The sequence below is a fragment of the Chelonoidis abingdonii genome, chromosome 9, assembly GCF_003597395.2.
Source record: "Chelonoidis abingdonii isolate Lonesome George chromosome 9, CheloAbing_2.0, whole genome shotgun sequence".
Classification (NCBI taxonomy): domain Eukaryota; kingdom Metazoa; phylum Chordata; order Testudines; family Testudinidae; genus Chelonoidis; species Chelonoidis abingdonii.
This window is the reverse complement of record NC_133777.1, coordinates 23,634,228-23,658,983: the sequence shown is the minus strand read 5'-3', so window position 1 is coordinate 23,658,983 and position 24,756 is coordinate 23,634,228. Positions and strand designations below refer to the sequence as shown.

At 42.6% G+C, this 24,756-nt stretch overlaps 1 protein-coding gene across 4 annotated transcripts in view; it reads left to right on the top strand.

Moving 5' to 3' along the window:
- The first annotated feature begins 1,650 nt into the window (after positions 1-1,650).
- Positions 1,651-24,756, top strand: part of ATF7IP2 (activating transcription factor 7 interacting protein 2) — an 83,830-nt gene continuing 60,724 nt past the window's right edge. For 2 of the 4 annotated variants that reach the window (XM_032787273.2, XM_032787270.2), the window contains exon 1: positions 1,651-1,756. The gene's annotated coding sequence lies outside the window, so the exon portion shown is untranslated. Of the gene's footprint in view, positions 1,757-2,262; positions 2,288-10,310; positions 10,624-24,756 lie in introns of those variants that run through there. The other 2 variants (XM_075069284.1, XM_032787272.2) reach the window with 2 other exon arrangements.

The window sequence follows — 24,756 nt, the reverse complement described above, 5'->3', positions numbered from 1 at the left end:
TGACAAACTGTGAGTCCTGAGTCTAACTTTGACAACAGCCCTAGTTTTAAGCTTTACATTGAACTTCTACTGCAGATAATGTAATGGCTGCTATATTTGCCCACCGAGTGTTTGCAACATTACCAGCGAAAGATTATTGCTCAAGCCATTACTGCTCAAGACACGTTTTTGCTGGTCGGAAAAGGGAGGCACTTAAAAATAACAATAAGAACAACAAAATCATTGCCTATATACAGTAGAATCTCAGAGTTACAAATGCCTTGGGAATGGAGGTTGTTTGTAACTCTGAAATGTTTGTAACTCTGAACATTTTGGTTGTTCTTTCAAAAGTTTACAACTGAACATTGACTTTGAAATTGTAAAACATTTTTTAAATTTTACTATGCAGAAGAAAATGCTGTTTTTATGAAACAAGCACTGAAACAATTTTCTTACTTTGTAAAATTTTTTTTAAAACTTTCCCTCTATTTTTTAGTAGTTTACGTTTAACACGGTACTGTACTTTTTTGTTTGTTTGTTTTGGTCTCTGCTGTTGCTTGATTTTTGTACTTTCAATTTGAAAAGAGGTGTGTGGTTAACTGGTCAGTTCATAACTTTGAGGTTCTACTGTAAACATCACTCTTGGACCTAGGCCCTGTCCTTCAATTTTTAAATGAGCCCATAAATTTGAGAGGCAAGGTGGAAGAGGTAATATCTTTGATTGAACCAACTTCTGTTAGTGAAAGAGACAAGCTTTTGAGCTCTTCTTTAGATCTGGGGAAAGATGGGACAGCATGAAGGAGAGCTGTATGTAAGCTTGAAAGCATCTCTCGCTCTCTTGAAGTTGGTCCCTCCAGCAGAAGATATTACCTCATCCGCCTTGTTTCGCTCATATCCTGAGCCCAAAGCTGTACACTGCTGGGCCAGTACACTGCAGTACATTAGTGCAGGCCTGATCTACACCCTATACATGGTCAGCAGCTGCATTATAGGTAGACCTACAGGGGAACAGGTGCATGGTTGAGTAGTGAGATTTTGCAAGGGCAGAGCAACATTACAACCCCTCAGGACAGGGAGAAGCTTGAACCCTCAAGAAGGAAGGCCCAGGGCCCACAGCTTGCTCTCCATGAGGCACACCAACAGCTGTTCTCCCAGGCAAAAGCGCAAGGGAGCAGACATGCCAAACTTGTTGCAAAAACCCTCAGAGATTGGGCTTGTTTTTGGCTTACTGGGGTGTGAGTTACTTGTTGGCTAGTTTTTGGTTTGTAGCTTGTTTTTCTTTGATCGACTTTCAGCAAGTGGGGGGCAAGCAAGGGAGAGAGTCGGGGTGCACATGGGTCCCACCACAGTCCCAGCCTGCATGCCAGTGGGGATCAGTCACATAGAGTGTTGGGGGGTTTTAGGGACTGGCTTGTTTTTAGATGGGATGATTGTGAATGTTAGGGTGCTTATTCACTGCAAGAAAGTTGGCAGGAAGTCCCTCCGAAGTAAGTGTTGAGCTCTGCGGCACCCTCTATCCCCACGCTGGCTGCGGGAGTCCCAGCCCGCCGCTACCTGAGCGGGACCAGCTCGGCGCAGGCTCGGAGCCGCTGAGGTCCGCTTCAGGCGGTCGCTAGGCCCTGATTGGCTGGCGGCGCCCCCTGACGTGCCCCGCACTCGGTAATCCTGCCCTTCCGTGTGGCCGCGCGCTGCGGGGCGGTCAAGCGTTGCTGCAACCGTTCGGCGCAGGCTGTGAGGCGATTCCGGAGCAGCGGCTCATTGCTGCCCCCCCGCCCCGGTGAGTGCGCCGATCGGGCTGCCCGGAGCGCAGAGCCCGTCCCTGTTCGGGGGGTGCCCCGGGAGGGCGCTCGGCCCAGGCAGCTCCCCTGGGCTTTCCCAGCGTGGGTCACGCCGAGGGCCTCGCTCGCCGGCCCTGGAGGAGCTTAAACCTCGGGCGTCTGAACTGCCTTCTCGCTCCTCCCCTTCCCTGCTTGCGGCTGACTCGGGCCCTGCCCTCCGCGGGCAGCCACTGGCCTCCGCGTCGATGGTGCAGCCTCGCTCCGAAGCGTTTGCCCCGCCCCCAGGGGAGTGGATGCCTGGCGGGACGGAGTGTTTCAAGGGGGCGCCCATCCTGTCCTGCTCCTTAGGTGTGTTTAGTGGGAGCACCCTCTCCTCTTCCCCCCCCCCCCCGTGTGATGCCCGGGCTGCAGCGGGCACATCTGTTCCCCGTGTTTTCCTTCTGCCCTGTATGCAGCTGGAGCTCCCTCCTACCCTGCAAATCATCCCCACTCGAAATTGTGAGAGTGAAATTGTGCACGGTGGCTTGAAGGTACTTGTGATGGGAGGCACCATGCATAAGGTGGTAAATGGATGGCTTGCCACGATAAGAGACACAGGACTTCTCAATTTTCAGAGGGGCAAAGGCCTGAATTTTATTTGCTTCCCCCAAAAGGGAGAGAGTGAGGGGAAGGGATTCGGCTTGTATTTATTTAACATTCAAAATTAAGTGCTTGTCTACACTAGCAAATTGTACCAGGTACTAGCTATGGCTAAAACAGTAAAACCCTTCCGAGACTGGGCACAGTTACATTGGTATAAAGGCACTTTATACTGGTATAGCTATTCCTGTTTTGGAACAGGAATAAATGTACAGTTTGTCACCTTTGCTCTGGTATAGTGCCCTCCACAGCAGAGCTTTTACCAGGCCTCAGGTCCTGTATATCCAGAAAGGTTCTCTGAATCCAGGAGAGCTAGTGAAATGGTGATGTCACAAGAGTCAAAAAAAAAAAATGACAAGGGCAGGGTGCTTTTGTTTTTTGCCAGACTTTTATATTCTTTTGTTTTCTTTTGTTCTTTGTAAGAACCAACAGAGTAGATGTGGGACTGAACAAATGTTAAGTAAAGTAACAAATAAACTACCTGTATCATCATTATTGAAGACCTCAGTTGGTTGCCTTAGCTAAACTACAGACTTGAAAATTCTTGTGAATTTATGCATTTTATTAAACAAAAGCAAATATTATGATACTACTAGAAGTTACAGAACAGGAAATAAAGATGGTTTAAATAAGTGTTTATAGAATGAATATAAGAAAATACAGAAATTGTATTGAGAATTATTAGTTTCATTTATCGATGTCTTATAACGTACTTCTTATCATTGGACACAGTGGTAACTTACTGAATCATTTTAATATATTTACAAAAGGGAATGTTATCAACATAAACTCTGACAGGACCCTGTCATTCACACTGATAAAGTTTGGTTGCACTGTGTCAACTAAACAATTCTAAAGTTGTAATTAGGAATATAGACTGTTTAATTATTAAAATATTATTAATAACTTTCATAGACATGCCTTTCTACTCTCCCACTTGGGCACATCACACATGGAACCCAAAGTTGCAGAAAATTATCAAAAAAATGACAAAAAAATGATCTTTGCTATAGATAAGCACAGACTTACTTTCTGCAAAACATTTAACTTCAGTTAATTGAGCCATTGCTTAATAAAATAAAGTACATATATGAGCCTCTCTACTTACCAGGCAAAAGCGGCATGGAAGTGTATTCCCTATCTCAAGATGGCGTTTGGCAGTAATTGGTTGTAGAAAGAGAAATCAGTTCAGAGTTCTGTAAAGATCTTTTTATGCTGTGTTATTTCTGGATCTCCTTGGCAGACTTCCTCCATGCAGAACTTTGAGAGAGAGGATTAGTCACATCCAAAATTATGATTCCAATCTTTCTCTAGGGTGTTTGCATCAGAAGTGATGTGACCACAGCAACATCTTGGTGTTTAGCTCAAGACACAATGTCCTGGTGTATTGTTTTGGCATTTGGGAATAGTCTTTATCCATGGGGATTTCTGTTCCTTTTTCATAGTGCCTCCTCCAGAACGCACTGGCTGAAAAAAACATAACTTCTGTCATAGACCCATTCAGGTGTCCAATAATATCCAGTTGTAGTCATTCTGAAAAATCATGGTATCTTAGGTCACATTTGCTAAAAATTCTGAGAGCCAGATATGATCTCTTCTTTAGATACCGGTCTCAACATTCTCAACTTTATATTCCAATAAATCATTTAATGTCCATTAATAATTAGACTTGTTTAAATCCAGAAATTTAATCAAACAATAATGTAACTTTAGCAGAGACTCATACAGCAGTTTCCTATTTCAAATGACATCATGTTTTGCTAATTAGTATTTTATCTGTCCATAACTGGGTATATTGTTACACCCTTCCTCTCAACGATACAAAATTTGTTAACCCATAATGGTTGATATAATTAATATCTATAATTTTTAGTGACTCTGGTTGGTCTCACATATCTGGATAATAGCCATTAACTTCAGCAGCGAATTAGTACTGTGGTTATGATAGTGTGTGTTAAAGATTCAGCTTCCTTGCCCTTTAAATTAACAAGTTAGAAGTTAGAATCATCTGTAGGGTTTTCCCGAGGTCCTTCCTTAAAATTGTGGGAAACTAAACTTGATATTCCTGTTTGCTTTTTATCTTTGAAGAGCAATATAAAACTTTCGTTCTCTTTAGGTCACAAGGAAGCAAGTAAGGTACAAGCCCCATTTTATTTTTTAAATACTTTGCAGGTCACATTCAAATAGTTCCGTGGCATGGAAACTCTCCTGTACTCCTGTGTCCATCTTAGATCATTATCTAATGCCAGAGTCCCATTGAATTGAGAGGTTCGTTGATTGGTATAGATGTTAAATATCCAATAGTACTTTTTATAAGAGGACTGGTGTGCCCTGTTGTCTTCAGACAAAATTTCTCCTCCCCAAGATGTACCAGTTGACTACCTTTCACTACTCCATGTGACTACAATTCAATGCACTTTGTATAGAGCGGTTATCCAGCTGTTTCATAATGTAGCTTGCATTTTAATACAGAGATTGTGGAGGACCACCTCTCTTCCTACTTAAGATTATACTACATTTCTGTGACAAGTGTTCTAATTGCTTACATGGAAAGGTTAAGTTTTTTAGGCATTTTTGCTTGTATCCATTCAGTTTGGAAGCAGGAATGAAGGAAGACAACTAGTGCAATGTGAACTACTGGTAGTCCATTATCCACAGTTGAGAACCTTTTGTATACAGTTTGTAGATTGTTTATGTTCATTCAGGTTTTTTATTAATAGAGCGCACATTTCTACAAGTTAGTAATGTAAATTCCATGAATTCAAACTGCCGAACAAATCTATTCAAATTGATAGAAATTGATTGTAACCATTATGGTGGCAGTGATCTTAGAGTTAAAGCAAAGCTTTTATTTCATTTCCAAAAAATAAAAGTTTAAACACTTTTTTGTCAAAATGCGACAAAAGAGAACATAAAAATTAAAATTCAGATAGTTTAAATTTTCACACTGGATTGTTTGAGGTGGTACATACAGAATAATATGTAAAGAACAAAACAAACCCATTTTTAAAAAATTGTGGCTAGGAGTCTTTTTTAAAATACAAAAAAAAAAAAAAAGATCCTGGGATTTGATTACTCTGCATCTGATAAGTACTTTTGTAGTTTTCAATTTCACAAGTTACCGATTTTTATTACATCAGTGAAGACAACTTGCTCTCTAATGCAAAACCTTAATGGTAGCCCCTCCCCGGACACGGACTCAGCAGTAAGGCTGCACCCAACCCTGACACAGCTCAAGGACCGAGCTTGTTCCAGAAACACCCCAGAGCCATGCCTCTCTGTGTCAGGTATACCAGGTGCGGGCAGGCAGGCTCAGCAAGGCAGGATCCAAGTGTGGGGAGAATCCAGGTGTGAGTTGAGAGGGCTCTGTGTGGGGCAGTCTGAGTGCGGGTGGCTCAATGGAGAATCTGTGTGTGTGTTGGGGAGATGTAGATGCACAGGGGCACTCTTTGGGGGAGTCTGAGTGCAACGGTAATGGGACTCTGCAGTGGGTCCAGGTGAAAGTGGTTGGGACTCAATAGGGGGGTCTGAATGTATGGGGAATAGAGCTCAGCAGCGGAGTCTGGGGAGTTCAGTGGGGGAGCCAGATGCTGGGGGAGTAGGGCTCAGTGGGGTTCTGATCCAGATTCAGCTGGTTGGGGCTTGCTAGGGTGGGGATCTGGGTGCAAGTGGCTTGTTGGGATGGTCCAGGTGCAGGGTGAGTGGAGCTTGTTGTGGGGGAGGGTTCTGGGTGTGGGATTGGTGAGGCTTGACAGAAGGGTCTGGGTATGAAAGTCTGGATGCACAGGTGTTGGACAGATGGGGGAGCAGCTCCCTGTTCATTGATCCCTCCCCCTGCAGCTGAGGAGTGATGAGTGCAGAAATCACTGAGTAAGTGTGTGTGTGTGAGGAGGAATTTGGGGGAGAAATTGGAGGGTGATTTGACCCAGCCTTGGATACTGTGCAGTGGAAGAGGAAGTTCCATCCCCCCCATCCGAGCCAGGACTAACAGCTGAGCCCAGCACAGGCTAGGAGGCACCAGCCAGATCTTCCCCAGTCCCATCCCCACCCTACAGTGATTTACCTCTCTGCCGGCCGCTCTGGGCACCCAAAACATACTGCTGGGGAGGGTCACATGACTGCTTTTGAGGGAAACATAAATTCTGCGCATGTGCAGTCGTGCAGAATTCTCCCAGGAGTAATTTAATGTTAAAGGTAGCACCTAAGATTAGAGGAGAATTTTGCTTTTGACAGTATTTTATGTATACTTAGTTTCAGTGATTTCCCTCCACATCCCCATAGATCAGTGCTTCTCAAAGTCGGCCCACCACTTGTTCAGGGAAAGCCCATGGCTGTCTCGGCTGGTTTGTTTACCTGCCGCATCCACAGGTTTGGCTGATCGTGGCTCCCACTGGCTGTGGTTTACCGCTACAGGCCAGTGGGGGCTGTGGGAAGGGCGGCCAACACATCCCTTGGCCCATGCCGCTTCCCGCAGCCCCCATTGCCCTGGAGCGGCAAACTGTGGCCAGTGGGAACCATGATCGGCTGAATTTATGGACGCGGCAGGTAAACAAACCGGCTCGGACTGCCAGGGGCTGTCCATGAACAAGCGGCAGCACAACGTTGAGAAGCACTGCCATAGATAGTTGGTTAGTTAACAGATGCCAACATGTATGCATAGGATTTCCACAGAACAAGGGTGTGAGGAAATTAAAAATGTGGTTTTCAAATGACTAAAATTGACAGTAGGGGCTCAGCAGCAGATGTAGCACTTGAAGTTGATTAGACTACAGTTCGGAGTGTTAAATAACAAAACCTCTCATGTAAGCCTATTCCAAAAGAGCCTGTGCAATGTTTTAATAATTGCCATGCAATCACCATAACAAATATTTTCTAAGAACAGCCGTACGTTGGTTTCCATTCTTAAAAATACTTTGCATTCCTGTAGTGCCTTTCATCTCCCCGATCTCTGTACTTTACAAACTCTTCTGAAGTGAGTAGATATTATTATTTCATATCCTAACAGATGGAGAAACTGACTGTAAGGACAGTTAACCAAATTTAAGCTAACTTTAATTTCGTAAGAAAATGTCTGCTTATTGTTTGGGCCTTTTCCTTACAAACCACAATCAGCAAGTAAAAGAAAGCCAAGAGAATAATGAGTAGTATTACTTGCAGTGTGGGAAGGATGTTGGTTCAAAAAGTAACTAGTAAAATAAAGAGCTGCAGTAACAAGACAAATAAAAACTGTCTTAAAAGAAACAAGCACAAACTTTCCTACTCTTCTGTTGGTCAGCAAGAAGGAGGGGAAGAGATAGGGAGGAAAGGCCTTGGGAAGAAAGGAGGTTGTAAATCTTACCTAGATTTAGATTAGAAATAAAGGTTAATTGTCTCACATTGGCTTTTAGTTGAAGCCAGTAATTGGCAATGACATCATTTGTTAAAGGGTATAAAAAGTAAATTCTTAAAGAGTTCATTGCTAATACCTACTTGACTGGGAGCCAGCCAATATGGATCTAAGCAGCCCTGAATTTAGGCTGTTTAAGTATCTTGATCAAAGGTTTATAAACATTTTATTACTGTTTGGATGTAGTAAATTGCTTATTATTTAGGCTTTTGGGGCATGTTTAGAGTAATTGGATTTAACAAAGGAATTTATGGTTACATTAGTTTTTGGTGGTTTCCTATATTAATATCAATTTCAAGTAGGGCTGTTGATTAATTACAGGTAACTCACGCAATTAACTCAAAAAAAAATTAATCACGATTAATCGCAGTTTTAATCGCACTGTTAAACAAGAGACTACCTGTTGAAATGTATTAAATATTTTGGATGTTTTTCTACATTTTCATATATATCTTGTATTCTGTGTTGTAATTGAAATCAAAGTGTATATTTTGATTACAGATATTTGCACCATAAAAATGATAAACAGAAGAAATAGTATTTTTCAGTTCATCTCATACAAGTACAATAGTGCGACCTGTTTGTCCTGTAAGTGCAACTTACAAATGTAGATTTTTTTTTTCTTGTTGTTACATAACTGCGCTCAAAAACACAACAATGTAAAACTTCAGTCCTACTTCTTGTTCAGCCAATCACTAAGACAGACAAGTTTGTTTACATTAACAGGAGATAATGCTGCCTGCTTCTTGTAAAGAATGTCACCAGAAAGTGAGAACAGGCATTTGCATGGCACTTTTATAGCCAGCATTGCAAGGTATTTACATGCCAGATATGCTAAACATTTGTATGCCCTTTCATGCTTCGGCACCATTCCAACGGACATGCTTCCATGCTGATGACGCTCGTTTAAAAAAATGCATTAATTAAATTTGTAACTGAACTCCTTGGTGGAAAATTGTATGTCATCTGCTCTGTTTCACCCACATTCTGCCATGTATTTCATGTTATAGCAGTTATGTTTTCTTTTCTGAAAACTTGTGTCAAGTTGACACTTTTGTATTAACACTAAACACTAATACTTTCCACTGACCAAACCACTTAGATAAAAGTGTTTTTTTTTAAAGACAGTTACTCAGAATGATGACCCAGCACGTTGTTCATTTTAAGAACACTTTCACTGCAGATTTCACAAAACGCAAGGAAGGTACTAATGTGAGATTTCTAAAGATTGCTACAGCACTCTACCCAAGATTTAAGAATGTGAAGTACCTTCCAAAATCTGAGAGAGAAGAGGTAGGGAACATGCTTTCAGAAGTTTTTAAAAAGCAATACTCTGTTGCGGAAACTGTAGAACCTGACCCACCAAAAAAGAAAATCAACCTTCTGCTGGTGGGATCTGACTCAGATAATGAAAATGAACATGCATCAGTCCACACTGCTTTGGATGGTTTTCAAGGAGAACCTGTCATCAACATGGACACATGTCCCCTGGAATGGTGGTTGAAGCATGCTTATCTGGCATGTAGATATCTTGTGACACTGGCTACAACAGTGCCACGAGAACATCTGTTCTCACTTTTAGGTGACATTGTATACAAGGAGACAGCATTATCTCCTGCAAATGTAAACAAGCTTGTTTGTCTGAGCGATTGGCTGAACAAGGAGTAGGACTGAGTGGACTTGCAAGCTTTAAAATTTTACATTTTTATATTTTTGAATGCAGTATTTTTGTACATAATTTTATATTTGTAAGTTCAACTTCCATGATAAGGAGATTGCATTACAGTACTTAGATGAACTGAAAAATACTATTTCTTTTGTCTTTTTACATTGCAAACACTTTGTATTCTGTGTTGTAATTGAAATCCATATATTTGAAAAAGTAGAAAACATCCAAAATATTTAAATAAATGGTATTCTGTTATTGTTTAACAGTGCGATTAATCATGACTGATTTTTTTAATCACTTGACAGCCCTAATTTCAAATATTAATAATTCCAGCATAGACGCATTAGGTTAAGTCACTAGTATAGACTTCCAAGTCTAAGTAGCAAGTAATTTTCAGACTAGGAAATAGAAGCCACATTATCTGACTCCTTCAAAGTGGAACATTCTCTTTAGATCTGTGTTTGTGTGACCTGCTGAATTGATATGAGAAAATATAGCACTCTCTCAATGAATCATAGTACACCTTCAGTTTTTCTATTCTTCTTTCACAGTCAAATGGCTGGAAGTTGAAGCTAGACAAATTCAGACTGGAAATCAGTCATAAATTGACAGTGAGCGTGATACCATAGAAACTCCAGTTTAAAATCCCTAGATTCCTGGTTTCCATTTTAAATAAGCAAGAGTCATTCCATCAGTAGATGGAAGCTGCAGGTCACAGAGCACTAAATATAGAATGGCAAGAAAACCAAATTGGTGAGGAAAAGATGTGAAACAACCAGTGATTCAGTAGATCATGCCACTGTGAGGTAAATGACAGTGTCAGGCTAAAAATAGAACTGACAGCACAATAAGGTAAACAAGTAGAATGATATCATGTGTCTAAAAATAGAATTGAGAAATGGTATAAAGGTCAGTGTGTCAGTTGATAGCTCACAGTTAAGAAGAGAACACTCTTGGAAAAACAGCAGCAGAGGGAGTCTTGACCTGTCACAGGAGTTGAGCAGAGAGCTGAGAAGATAGAAGAACTGCTGCCATCAATGTCCTGTGGAGACTGATCACCTGCACAGAACGTTGCCAACTTAGCTTCACCATTAATTGGAGAGTGTACAGTAGCACAGAGAGAGAGAGAGAGCGAGCACAGGAGAGACCTTGCAGCATAGTCAGTAAATGGAGTAAGTGTGTCAGGCGAAGTTCAAGTGATAGTTATAGTATCATGTTAGTGTGTGTGTGAGGGCATTAATAAAGTTGTATGAATGTGTGTTAATTGTGGGAGGAATTTACATATATAAGACTTAAAGAACATATAAGAACTGCTGTCAGTGACCTGTGAAAGACTGGCTATCTGAAGTGAGGTGCAGCTACCTAGGATAATCTCAAATGCATATTATTGCAACTTGGGGTGCTCTTTAATTTATTGTAAGGGATTTGTTTTTTGGTTGTTATTGTGTCAGGGATTGTTGCTTGCACCAATAAAAAGGTGCCATGTTGTGGAAAGAATACTGTTTGTCAGTCATTTATCGGAAAGTTTTATATCCATATCTTCCAAGTACTTCCTTAGCCACCCTGGAGACCCATACATAATGAGAACAGATTTAGTTATATTCTAGAGAAACCATACATCCATTTTCAGGGTAACAAGGGTAATTAACCATTGGAACAGTTTACCAAGAGTGGTGGTTGATTTTCCATTGCTGACCATTTTTAAATCAATATTGAATGCTTTTTTAAAAAATCTGCTCTAGGAATTATTTCTGGAAAGTTCTCTGGCCAGTGTTATACAGGAGGTCAGACTAGGTGATCTTTGGAATCTGTGGATCTTAATTCTTCCTTGAAACTTAACTTGCTGTCTAATATGTTGAAAAATGACTGTTTATTCTAGCAATGACCTAGATTTGCTTACAAGTGGTATAACCTGTTTATACTACATCATGAATTAAAATGGCATGAGCTAGAATAATATTTCCTTCCTCTCCCCCACATTCCTCTTATGCGATTACTTTTGTCACACAGCAAAATGTGGAAGAATGTCTTCAGGATAATGTGATACAATTTCTTACTCTGGGATTTTCAGAGTAGCCTATGGGCTTTAGGTGCCCAAACCCCATTGAAATTAAATGGGAGTTGAGGACCTCATTCCTTTTAAGGTTTGTAACCAGTTTTCACCTAACACAGTCTATGGCCACCCACCTGGCTACTATGCATTAACTTTAGAAATCTGCCTGTCTACTTCGCAAATGTCCTACGCTGTCACGTGGCTGTTGGCTTGTAACTTGGTCATCACACTTAGTTTGAGATGTAAATGATGCTCCTAGTTCTGCCTACATAATCAGATAGACAAGTTGACTTTCCTATTCTCTTTGGTAGGACATCAGGAATGTATTGCCCCACTTACTGCTGCTCTATGCATATCTGCTAAACACGCTACCTCTCCTTTCTGTAAAGCATTACAGAATAGTTGCCCAGATTTTCGTAGGGTTGGTGTGACATTCTATACCTTGAGGGAGCGTGCTGTAATCCCCATATTCCTCATTTTCATGTAACCGTGATCTTGTGTATAAAGCATGCCTTGTAAGGTATGGGGGAAAGGTTATGATCTGCTGAAAGTCATTTTTCTACCCATATAGGTATATCACTAATGCATATGAAGTTATGAGAATTGTATAGTATGGTTTTCACTAAAACGTGCTGTAAGTTGTGGGAATCAGCCAGATATTAGCTCCCCAGTGGCAACAGCAAGGAAGTTAATCAATGCCTGGGTGGGGTGTCAAACAACCTATCAACAGCCATTGTCCAGCAGGGGAGCTGCAATGCAATGACTCACCTGGGGAATTGCTCAGCCTTGCTTGGAGAGATTCAGTAATGCTTACCTGACTATAAAGGGGTCAGGGGGAGGAGGGAGAGGGAGCCAAAAGGGAGAAAGACATGATAAAAGGAACAGACATTTGCCATGCTCTTCCTCTCTCTCCCACCTACACCTACAGACACGACACCAAGCGACTGAAATGCTGATCAAAGGGGAGAGCCTGGCTGAAGAGCAACCAGCCAGCCTGTGGTGAGAAGCGTCTTAAGTTTGTAAGGGCATTGAAAGTGTTAGTTTAGAATGCATTTCGCTTTTATTTCATTTGACCACATCTGACATGTTATTTTTTGACTTATAATCACTTAAAATCTATCTTTGTTGTTAATAAATTTGTTTATTCTGGTTGAAGCCGTGCATTTAGTTTGAAGTATGTCAGTGGCTCCCCTTGGGATAACAAGCCTGGGACATGACATATATGTTAAATTGACGAACTTATATAAGTTTGCAGCGTCCGGAGGGCATGACTGGATACTACAAGATGGAGATTCCTAGGGTTTGTCTGGGACCGGAGATATTGGCTAGCATCATTTGATTGCAAGTAGTTAGGAGCAGTTTGCATTCCAGAGGCTGTGCGTGAATGGCCCAAGAGTGGGCGTTCTCACAGCAGAGCAGGGTAAGGCTGGCTCCCGGAGTTGTGGATTGGAGTGACATGGCAGATCACCAGTCCAGATAACACCAGAGAGAACGTCACAGTTGGATGCAAGAAATAGACCGCTTCTGAGACTTCTGTGTGTTTTGGTATAAGACTGCAATAAAAATCTATGTTGCATGTATTAAAAAAGACTTCCATTGATGTTTGTTCCTCAAGTGCATTCTCCACAACTTGGGTTGAGAAAGAGATGTCCAACTTCTATGAAATTATAAAGGCAGCCCTTTTGACATTCTTATATATCATTTTACATTGTTACAGATTTGACAAGGATTTCAGCTTTGACCAGCCAGTCCTCTATATTGTGCTTCATTAATACTAGCCTTTCTGGGGGTACCAGTTCTTTGTATGTTGTATATCTGAGTACTGTTGGTGTTTTCAGTGTCAGGGCTGGTTCAGAGAATGCCGTAGTAAAATCTTCTTAGTGCACTTTGACTGGAAAACCCTAGAAAACAAACATGTTTATTTACTTCCTTGTCCTCAAAATTCAGTAATTTGGCAATTATGGCATAATTTAATTTTGATATTTTGTAATATACAAGTAAATTTAAGCACATTATTTTGAAGATAGTAAACTGTTAATAGTTTGAGACCTCACAGAGACTTCTGAATATTAGAGAAATGAAGGGAAAAGTTAATTTATGTGCAAATTATAAATGTGTATATTAACACTATACAGATAAAATTCTACTGTAGGTTTTTTACCTACTATTTTGTTGGCAGTCTTTCGATAATATCCCATTCTGTATTTTCTGTATTGGGATGATTTGTATTTTACTTTTTAAAGAGCTACTTTGGTTAGCAACAATGCCAGAACCAAGCCCAGATAAAAGATGAGAGTTCTGTATCTGGGTTAGCTACCCACTCATGTAAAATCTTACTGCACCAGAAACAGTTCAATTAAGCCAAAAGTTGAGGGGAGTAGCTGCAGATAGAGCTCAAAACCCAAGCAGTTAGATCTTAATGAAAGCTGAGATCTTGAGACATCAAATCCTGAAGACTAAGTCTGTAACAAGAATAGAGACGGGGAATATATGTACCCTGCATAGTATAGGAAAGCTGGCACGTTACGTGAGAATTGAAAACATATCGTCGATACTTTGTATCCGTGAGATGAAAAGGTCAGAGTAGCAAGATGGTGTCTGATGGCTCTACAATCTTATTGATGAGGACGAACGCACAGAACAGGTATAGGAATTATTCTGAATAACATTACAGTGAAGACCGTGTTGACTTGGGAGCCAGTGAATGACCAAATAGTACCAGCCAGCTGCAAATAAGACCTTTCAAATATACAATAATCCTTGTATATGCATCAGCAAACACAGTAGATAATACTGAAAAGGATACTTGCTGCACCTGCTCATAGAATGTTTTGGATGACATGCCTAACTGTGACATCAAATTGATGATTTGTGGCTTCAGTGCACAAATTGGCAACAACTCTGTTGACTGGAAAAGAGTGATAGGCTCAGCAGCGGAAGGCATCTGAACTGATAATGGCAACCAGCTCATGAATCTCTGTGGTACAAACACTCTAAAGATAAGAAGCAGTTTCTTCCAGCAAGAGGTTTTACAGTCTCACAAGGACATCACCAGTGAATGCAACTGGGTGTATATCTAAGAGATGGAATCTTTTTTGTGGGGTGTCATAGTCATCAGAGAAGCAATGTTAGCTCAGATCATTACCTTTTAGTGTTATAGCTGTAGATAAGTTCAGAATCAAAGAAATGCAGATCAGATTGCACTTAGCAACTGTTCCATTGTTTTACATGACCAGGCTGATAAGTGTGGAAGACAGAGGGCCAAACTAGAAGAAAAATTTATGGAGATAGCAGAGGAAGTAGTGGATTCTCTGAAGAGTGCTTGGATTACATCTGAACATAGGCAGTGATCGATGAACGGGCAGCACTGAAGGTAAAAAAGGAACAGTGCGAGATGCGGGCAGAAGTGTTAGAGGCATATGCAATATATGGAGAAAAAGACAAGAGATGCAGGCAAGATAAACATGGTTCTTTTTTGAATGGTTGTTCATGTCCATTCCAACCAGGTGTGTGCGCGCTGCGTGTACGCCAACTGGAAAATTTTCCCTTAGCAGCATCTGTAGGGTCATCTTGGGCGCCCCCTGGAGTGGCACCTTCATGGCGCCCAATATAGGGCCCTGCTGACCTCCGCCCCCTCAGGTCCTTCTTACTGCCAGTGACGGTTAGCTGGAATTTCACTCGCTCCTCTAGCAACACTTTAGCAGTGTCTGATAGCATACCATGTACATAGTTTCTCAGTTAGTTAATAGTTGTTCTTTATAGTTGGACTGCTCCATGAGGTCCAGCAGACCATACAAGACCTCCCTTTCAAAGGGTCCTCCCTCTGCTCTGGAAAAAACTGATAGAGACTTCACAGTTTGAAGGACTCTAGGGCTACTCTGCGCTCTCTGGGGCTCCACACATTGGCTACCCAGCACAGGCATTTTAGGCCTCAGCCTGCCCCACAGCCTTACCAGCTGCAGAACCGCCAGGATGCTCCAGGTAGGCAGAGCAGGAGTAGGAGGAGGAGACATTCCTCCTCGGGGCAAAACTCTGGCCAGCCCAGGCCTCCATCCGGGCCTTGGCCGCCCTTTTGAAGGTGCAGTCAAGGATGGCTCACCAGTACGGACTTTGGATCCTTCTCCTCTTACCTTCTCGTCTTGTCTATCCCCTTTCTGCTGTGCCTGGTCCTGAATTACTTTGGACCACTGGGTGCTCCATACGGTAAAGAGGGGATATTCCATCCAATTCTGTGCTCCCTTCCCTGCCCCTCCAACCCCCTTCCCTGTCCATCTTCAGGAACGCCGCTCATGAGCAACTTCTTGAATTAGAAGTGCAGTCCCTTCTCTTGGTGAGGGCAGTGGAGGAGGTTCCTCAGGAGCTAAGGGGCAAAGGATTCTACTCTGGATATTTCCTAATACCGAAGGCCAAGGGGGACCTCAGACCCATGCTGGACCTGCGGCTGCTCAACAAGTTTGTAAAGAGACTCAAGTTCCTCCTGGTCTTGCTAACTTCCGTTATCCCCTCACTGGATCCAGGAGACTGGTACGCTGCCCTCGACTTGAAGGACACATATTTACACATTGCAATAGTCCCACATCACAGATGCTACCTCAAATTTGTTCTGAGCAGCGGCTACTATTAGTTTGCCATCCTCCCTTTCAGACTGTCAGCAGCTCCTCGAGTGTTCACCAAATGCATAGCAGTCGTCGCGGTGTTTCTGCGCAAGCGCCAGATACAGGTTTTCCCTTACTTTGACTGGCTGATCAAGGGCCACTGCAGAGCCCAAGTGGAGGATTAGGTCAATTTCATAAGAAGGACTTTCCTTGAAGTAGGTCATCTCCTTAACGAGGCCAAATCCACTCTGTCCCCGGTGCAGAGTATAGGGTTCATAGGAAGAGTCCTAGACTCGACTCAAGCCAGGGGCGAACCTCTCGGAAACCAGGTTTCACTCAATGAGGGACATTATACAGGGCCTCAGTTCTCCACGACCATAGCTCGGAACTGCCTGGAACTGCTGGAGCACGCAGCTGTGTGCACCTGTGTGGTACAACACGCCAGACTCAGACTTCTCCACTCCAGTCTTGCCTGACATTGGTGTATCAGCCAGCCCGGGACGCTCTGGGCAGCATCATAACCCTGCCCCACCCGGTGTTGAACTCCCTTTTGTAGTGGCTCAACCCACAAGTGGTTTGTGTGTGAGTGCTTTGCCAGCCATCAACTATCTCTCTCATTGATGACAGATGCCTTGGATCTGGGCTAGGGAGCTCATCTAGGAGACCTCAGGACTCAAAGCCGCTGGTCTCGGGCGGACCTTGCTCTGCATTTCAATGTCAGAGAGTTGAGAGCGGTGTGCCTGGCATACCAGGCTTTCAAAACGCACATAGCAGGCAGGTGCGTTTCAGTCCTCATGGACAACACCTTGGCGATGTTCTATATCACCAAATATGGGGGTGCACGCTCCTCTCACCTGTGCTGGGAAGCCTTCATGCTGTGGGACTTCTGCATAGAGTACTCGATGCACCTGCAGGTGTCATACCTCCCAGGAGTGCAGAAGGAGCTGATGGACAGTCTCAGTTGGACCGTTCATGGCCACGAGTGATCCCTCTGGCCAGACATAGTGAGCTCAATCTTCCATCTCTGGGCCTCTTCCCAGATAGACCTGTTCTCCAATAGCAGCAACAGGAAATGTCAACTGTTCTTCTCCTTCATGAATCACAGCCCGGGGTCCGTCACGGATGTCTTCCTTCCCCTTTGGGGGTCCACCTGCTCTACACGTTCGTACCAATACCGCTGGTCCACAAGGTGCATCTCAAGATCTTCAGGGACTGGGCCTGAATCATACTGATAGTGCCGGCGTGGCCGCACCAGCACTGGTTCATGTCTCTCCTGGAATTGTCTGTGGCAGCACCACTCACCCTACCGTTGGTCCCAGACCTGATTGTGCCGGGGCCATGGCTGACTCAGGCATCCAAACGCTCCACCTCACGGCCTGGATGCTCCATGGCTAAACACCGTGGAGCTGTCCTGCTCCAATCAAGTTAGGCAAGTTCTCCTTGGCAGTTGGAAGCCCTCCACCAGGGCAACATACCTTGCCAAGTGGAAAAGGTTCTCCATCTGGTAAGGACAAGCTCCAACTCAGACCTCACCCAGCCTTTCTCCCTAAGGTTGTCTCAAATTCCATATGAGCCAGGACATCTTCCTCCCAGTGTTTTACCCCAAGCCACACTCTGAGATAGGGGGCGCAGGCTTTACTCGCTGGATGTACGTAGGGCACACGCCTTCTACATAGAGAGGACTAAGCTTTTCTGGAAGTCCATCCAACTTTTTTCATGGCCATGACAGACAGAATGAAGGGCCTCCCTGTCTTTTCTCAACGCATCTCGTCTTGGATTACATCCTGCATTCGGGAGTGTTACTGCCTGGCAAAGTTGCCTGCTCCGCCGATTACTGCTCACTTCACCAGGGCCCAGGCCTTCTCTGAGGCATTCCTGGCACAGATTCCCTACCCAGGAAATCTGAAAGGTGGCTGCGTGGTCCTTGATACATACGTTCACAAAGTCTCTGGCCTGTTGTGTAATTGCATAGTGCAATGCGGCCTTTGGATGAGCTGTTCTCCAATCGGTGCATGACTCTGACCTCCTGAGCTTTGGCTTGTTAGTCACCTGGTTGAAATGGACATGAACAATCACTTGAAGAAAAACGGTTATTCACTTTCTCATAATTGTTCTTCGAGATTTGTTATTTATGTCCATTCCAATAGCCACCTTCATACCCCTCTGTCGGAGTAGCTGGCAAGAAGGAACTGAGGGGAATGGCGGGTTGGCAGAGCCCTATATTGGGCTCCATGAAGGGACTACTTCCAGGGGGTGTCCAGGCCAACCCTACGGATGCTGCTAAGGGGAAATCTTCTGGCTGGCCTGCACACAGTGTGCACACACCTGGTTGGAATGGACATGAACAGCACATCTCGAAGAACAACAGTTACAAGAGGGTGAATAACCATTTTTTTTTTTTCCAGGAGAAGCTGCAGAGGCAGGGGAAGCAGCACAGAAGTGGAGAGACTTCAGGCAGCTCTACAGAATAATGAAAGACCTCTCCAGAAAAATCAGACCATCATAGGTGTTGCCCATGAGAAATTCTGAGGCAAATGCTGAAAATGCATGAAGAACAAGCCAGACTCTGGAAAGAACATTTTGGTTCCATATTAAACTGTCTAGAGCTAATGATCATGCACAGATTTGAAGGAAATGCCAATTCTAAGTTAGAAATAGAAGAGGAACCAATAACACCTGATGAAATTAAAGCAGCCATCAAAGGCTTCAAACAAGAAGAAGCTACTGGGGTTGACAGAATTCAAGCAGAGATATTAAAGGCAGAAGGTCAAGTTTTTATAGAGTAGTCAACAGAACTCTAACAAAATATGGGTGAAAGAACAAGTGGTACACCACTAGAAAGATGGCATTATTGTGGCATTGCCAAAAAAAGGGGGTCTTCGTGCACAAACTGGAGAGGTGTTGTACTGCTATCTCAATCCTGGGCAAAGTATTGGCTATTGTTATGCTGAATAGAATGAAGAAGCAGTGGATTGAATATTATGAGACGAACATGCTTGATTCTATGCAGGAGATCCAATTTGAAATACATATTGGCTCTTTCACATATAAAAAAAAAATACTGTTTGGCAAAAACCCATCTTAATCAACTTCATCAATTTTAGGAAAACATTTGATAGTGTCCACAGAGAGACCACGTTGAATTTTACTAGAAGCAATGGGATACTGCACAAGCTTATCAACATAATAAGCAGTTAATATGATGGAAGTAGATGCACAGTAAGATTGGATACAGGCCTGGGTAAGTGGTTTGACATTGTGACTGCAGTTAGACAAGGCTGTGTGTTATCACCAGTCCTCTTTGTATTAGAAATAGAGTTGGTGATGAAGTGGGGAACAAGTGATAGTGGATGGTATAAAGTGGGTTAGTGGAGATGAAGTAAATGACCTTGACTTTGCTGAAGGCTTTGCTTTACCAAGTGTGACGTAGAAGGGAATGACTGCCCTTACATCAGAGGCAGAACAGGAAACAGCAAAAATCGGACTGACAGGATATGCAGAGAGAGCCACAATTAAGATACGAAACTGGACAACAGATGCAAAGGGGTACATGCATGGAAAAGAAATCACAAAGATAGCAGAGTTCTTCTTTCTGTGGGTGTGGTGGCATTAGAAGGTGGCTGCAATAAAGATATTCATACAAGATTAAGATAAGCAAATACCACTTTTGGAAGGATGAACAACATCTGGTCAAACAGAGGTTTCCACACCAAACTAAAAGTCAGATTACACCATGCAATATCCCTGAGCATGCTACTGTACGGAGTAGATGCTTTGCCGATGACCATGGCTAACAAAAAAAAAAAAGATTGGAGGCTGTCCATCACAGATGGCTGAGAAAGATACAACACATTTTCTGGAAAGACAACAAAATAACATGAGTAAGGAAGCTGACAGAGCAGGACATGTTAGAGAATATTATTAAAGAAAGCAGGCTCAGGTGCTCCGGACATGTACACTGTATGGAGAATGGGAGACATGCTAAGCAATCACTGAATTAGGCACTCAAGGAAAGAAGAAAAAAAAATAAAAAAAAAGCAAGGAAGGCCAAAAAAAATATGGCAGAAGACGACGACAGAAGCTATTGAATGAGCTGGCATCACCTGGGAAGCAATACCATACGTCATGAGTGACCATAATCAGTGAAGGAACTGGACTGCCTGTTGCAAGAGGAAATTGATTTGACAATACCACAGCCATTTTGTGCACTCAGCCACTGCTAACTGGAAGCGAGAACACCACATAGGTAGAAATAACTTGATGTTTATATAAGCATATGAAATAGCTGCAGTTTTGCTGGTAAGGATGGAAAGTAAACTTGAAAGAATCATGAGAACGGGTGTAAGCGTGGATGGCTGATCTTGGAGCTGAGTGTTCCTGATTCTGAGTTTTTACTGATTTTATGATTAGAAGTTGCTTGCTGGTGTTAGGAAAATTGTTAGCAAGGGGTTACTATGAGTTATTAGCTTTGTTTTAAGCAACCTATGAAAAGATTAATCAGAGTGGGTAATTTTGGAGAAGTTTGAAGAGCTTTTCTGTGAGCTAGGAGGCTGACATCCAACTACCCAGCAGCTGGGAGGAAGGCTGGCCACCAAAAACCTGCCACTGACCATTCAATTACATCTTGGAGTTTGGGTAATTATGTCTAGGTAGTTCGAGACTATTGCTATTAGGGGTGTGCTTTACTCTCAATAAAAAAGGTTTTTGAGTGAAAGCACTCTTGTTTGTACCAATCATTTACCAGACAGAAGAGCTGTGTCCCCGTTGATTTATTTCCTGAATCTACGTGGAGATAGGAAAATGTAAGGTGCCATAGTTTCGTGTTAAGAAAACCTGAGGTACCATGCCCAATGTGTGAGCAGCACAGAGGAACTAAGATCTAAGTCAGGAGTCGGCAACCTTTCAGAAGTGGTGTGCCGAGTCTTCATTTATTCACTCTAATTTAAGGTTTTGCTTGCCAGTAATACATTGTAATGTTTTTAGAAGGTCTCTTTCTATAAGTCTATAATATGTAACTAAACTATTGTAGTATGTAAAGTAAATAAGGTTTTTCAAATGTTTAAGAAGCTTCATTTAAAATTAAATTTAAATGCAGAGCACCCCGGACCAGTGGCCAGGACCCAGGCAATGTGAGTGCCACTGAAAATCAGCTCGTGTGCTGCCTTTGGCACACGTGCCATAGGTTGCCTACCCCTGATATAAGGTAAAGCTGTAGTGGTTTGATTTTAACAGTATTATTAGAAACTCAAGAGCTGTCTCAATAAGCCAGGCAACTAATAACTGGTATTGTAGGGTCAGCGATACCCCTTTATATACTATTTGGGTTTTGCTAATTTTAGTTTTAAGTTGCTGAGGGTTTTGGTTATTGATAAGATGTTAGGTAACCAGAATTAATTAGTTTTATTAATTTTGCTGATCTAACTTTCATTAATAATTACCCATCTGGAGAACAATCTTGCAGTGATTATATCTTCACTCCGTTCCAAATTTTGAGCTCAGTTTTGCTCATATTTATATTACCTTTACACACACTTTCTTATCTAGGTTTTGTACATAACATTTCAGATATCAGTAGACTGTAGACACATTTGTGGTTACTTTAACTAGCACACATATTTGGCAAGCCTCAACTGAAGGCCGCATATCTTGGTTTTTGATAGATTCTACACATAAAAAGAACAAAAGCTACAATAGTTCAACTTTTGAAATAAAACTTTTAGCATGAGTACAAGAAATTTTAGGAAATACGTGAAATTGGCTAACTATTTAAATATTTGGTTTTTTTCCAAAACAAAGAAATAGTTGTGGTTTTATGTTCCAAGGGACTCCTGAGTCCTTGTGAGCAGGAAGAAGTAGCTGCAAAGATGATGGGGTTAAATTTAAGTTCCTAATGCCTGGGAAAGAATAAGATTTTTAGGTTGGGGCTCAAGCCAAGTATTTTATTTATTTAAAACATAGCTTCTAGATAGCACATGAACCTGGCCCTTATTCCTGCTAATGACAATCAGCAGAAGAGTTACGTTGCTATTTCTTGTCAAGTTCCAGTCAGGGATTATGGATAACCAGTCCCTTGAAGTAGCATTTAAAAAGCCTTATTTTTAAACACATCTTCCACTGCTGGTGAGGGGACTTGATGCTTGTTGAATTAAAGGGGCTTGAAGAAACCAGATTAGTAAATAAGAAACTCTTCATTCTCTGTAGCTGGTGTGCCCCTTCCCTCCCCAGTTTACTCTTTCGCGTATAGTCTGCACAGTTTCATGTTATGCCGTTACAAAGCCACAAGCAGCGGAAAGTTCCCAGTGATGTTAGATGCTTGCTTAAAGCTGCATTGCTCTATATAATCAATTTGTATTCATGCTTATGAATATGTAATAAATTAATGTAAGGAATGAGTGAGATAGTGTGAGTAACAGCCAATGGCAAAACAAAGAGGCAAATATCGCTTTTTATGGAACGATGGTGTTATCTTGGTGAAGGTATAAACCTCGAGTTGGGCGGCCAGGTCAGGTGTACCAACAAGGAAATGTAACAGCACGCTAAACTCAGGACCGGACTGGAAGCAGTAGAGCCCTCCTGTGGATCCGACGTGACTAGGGACTCTCATCGCCTTGCAGCCAATCTCTGGGCAGCTCTCGCCTGGCCAGCCTCAGCCACTGGCAAAATCGAAATTCATCTATGCCCGCACCTGCAGCCTGCCAGCATAAATGTGATGCGTGTGAGAGTATAGCTGTATTAGACAAGCTCAGCTCACACCAATAAACAAACCTCAGTGCTCCTCAAGTTCACCGTTTGCGTGGACTCATTCCTTGGCTAATCCCAAGGCCAGGTAACACAATAACTGAAAGGGCTGAACAAGCTTTTAAATTCTTACATTCATTTTCCATTTGCTAATGTTTATCTTTTGTCCGTTTGCTCTTGACACACACTCTATACTGCAGATGAAACCTCAAAACCATGATGCCTACACAGTTTAGGCAGATACTGTTGCCAGTTCCCTGGAATCAGGCCAAGAAATAATCACAAACAAAGGTTGAATTAAAGCAGTTCTGAGGGCTGATTTATTGCTTGCTTTCCTTATTTGTGCAGTTATACTCACACACACATTCTATGCATACTGGTGACAGGCTGCCGGTGCAGATGTTGCTTTCGATCTTAGGTGACTGAGGCTGGCCAGGTTCCAGCTTTCTAGAGATTGAACCACTAGGTGATGAGAGTCCCTGAAGCCCCTTTGGGTCTGCAGGAGTGCTCTACTGCTTCTGGTCCGGTCCTGAGTTCTTGCTGTCATGGATTACATCTCTCTCTGGCCGCTACTGCCGTAGGTTTATATACGGTCCCATATATACCTTGATCATCCTTACATGGTAATATTTCGGTTCAAGCCTTGTGATTGGTTTCTTACACTCACACTCTCTCTCTCATTCCTTACATACTGATTACATATTCATAAGCATGAGTACAATTGGTAATATAGCTTTAAGCAAGCCCCTCACATCAGTGAGGACTTCCGCTGATGATGTGGTTCAGACAGGAAACTGTGTAAACTGCACATTTAGACATGACAGGAAGTCTGCACAGACAGACTGCGTTTGAAAAAGCAAAAACGGGGGAGTATATTGGGGAATGGGCTGCCACTCCTCCCCAGAGCAGAAGCCGTTGCTGTTTGGGGAAGGCTAAACCATGGATGGGGGTGTCATAAGTAGATAGGTAAGGGTTAATTTTCTTTTACCTGCAAAGGGTGAACAAAGGGGGAACCAAACACCTGACCAGAGGACCAATCAGAGACCTGGATTTTTTTTAAAGTCTGGGAGGGAACTGGAAACTCGGGGTCTTATTATCTCCCTCCCTCTCCCTCTCTTCTTATCCGCTCTGAGGGGATTGATGCATCTCTTACATACAATACAGAAACTGGTCTGCCTTCTCAAAGACAAGCCTTAAGTATCAGGGACAGAGCTGATTCTCTCTCTCTCTTCCCCACTTTTCCGCCTTGGAATAGGAGAAGACCACAGAAGCTCTTTTCCCCGCCCCCAGTCCTGTCACAGAGGTACAGTACTCTGCCGAATTCCTCTCCCGTTGCCTCACTAGGAAGAAACTTCCAGTTTTAAAAAAGAACTTTTATAAAGAAAATACAAAATTTACTGCATTGAGATCTACTCAGCTCTGCTTATAAGAAATTGATAAACGTATTAAAGATAGCCCATTAAATTCTGTTTCCAGCAAATCAACACCTGTAATATACATCAAGTACATCACAGCATTACTTTGTTCCTTTACTACACTTTACGTAGAATTATAAAGATGGATAGACAAGCTTGTTTACTCACAGCGAGGAAACAAAAAGACGCGGTTTCCAGTTCTCCCGACTTAAAAAAAATCCAGGTTCGATTGGTCTCTGGTCTGTTTTTCCCCTTTTCCTCTGCAGGTAAAGAAACCCTTACCTATCCACTTTACCGCCCCATTCACACGTGTAAATTTCACTGAGTGATTTCTACAAAGCATTAACTAGACAGGTAATACAACACTGCACCTTTACTTTACGCGTACATGAACTACAACTTCTACTCTAAGAATTTTCACGGTATCCGGAAACTTCCGGAGAGCTGAATCGCTACTTTGTAGAAGCTCCTTGATGTGTTATTCAAATAAATCTTGGAGACTAC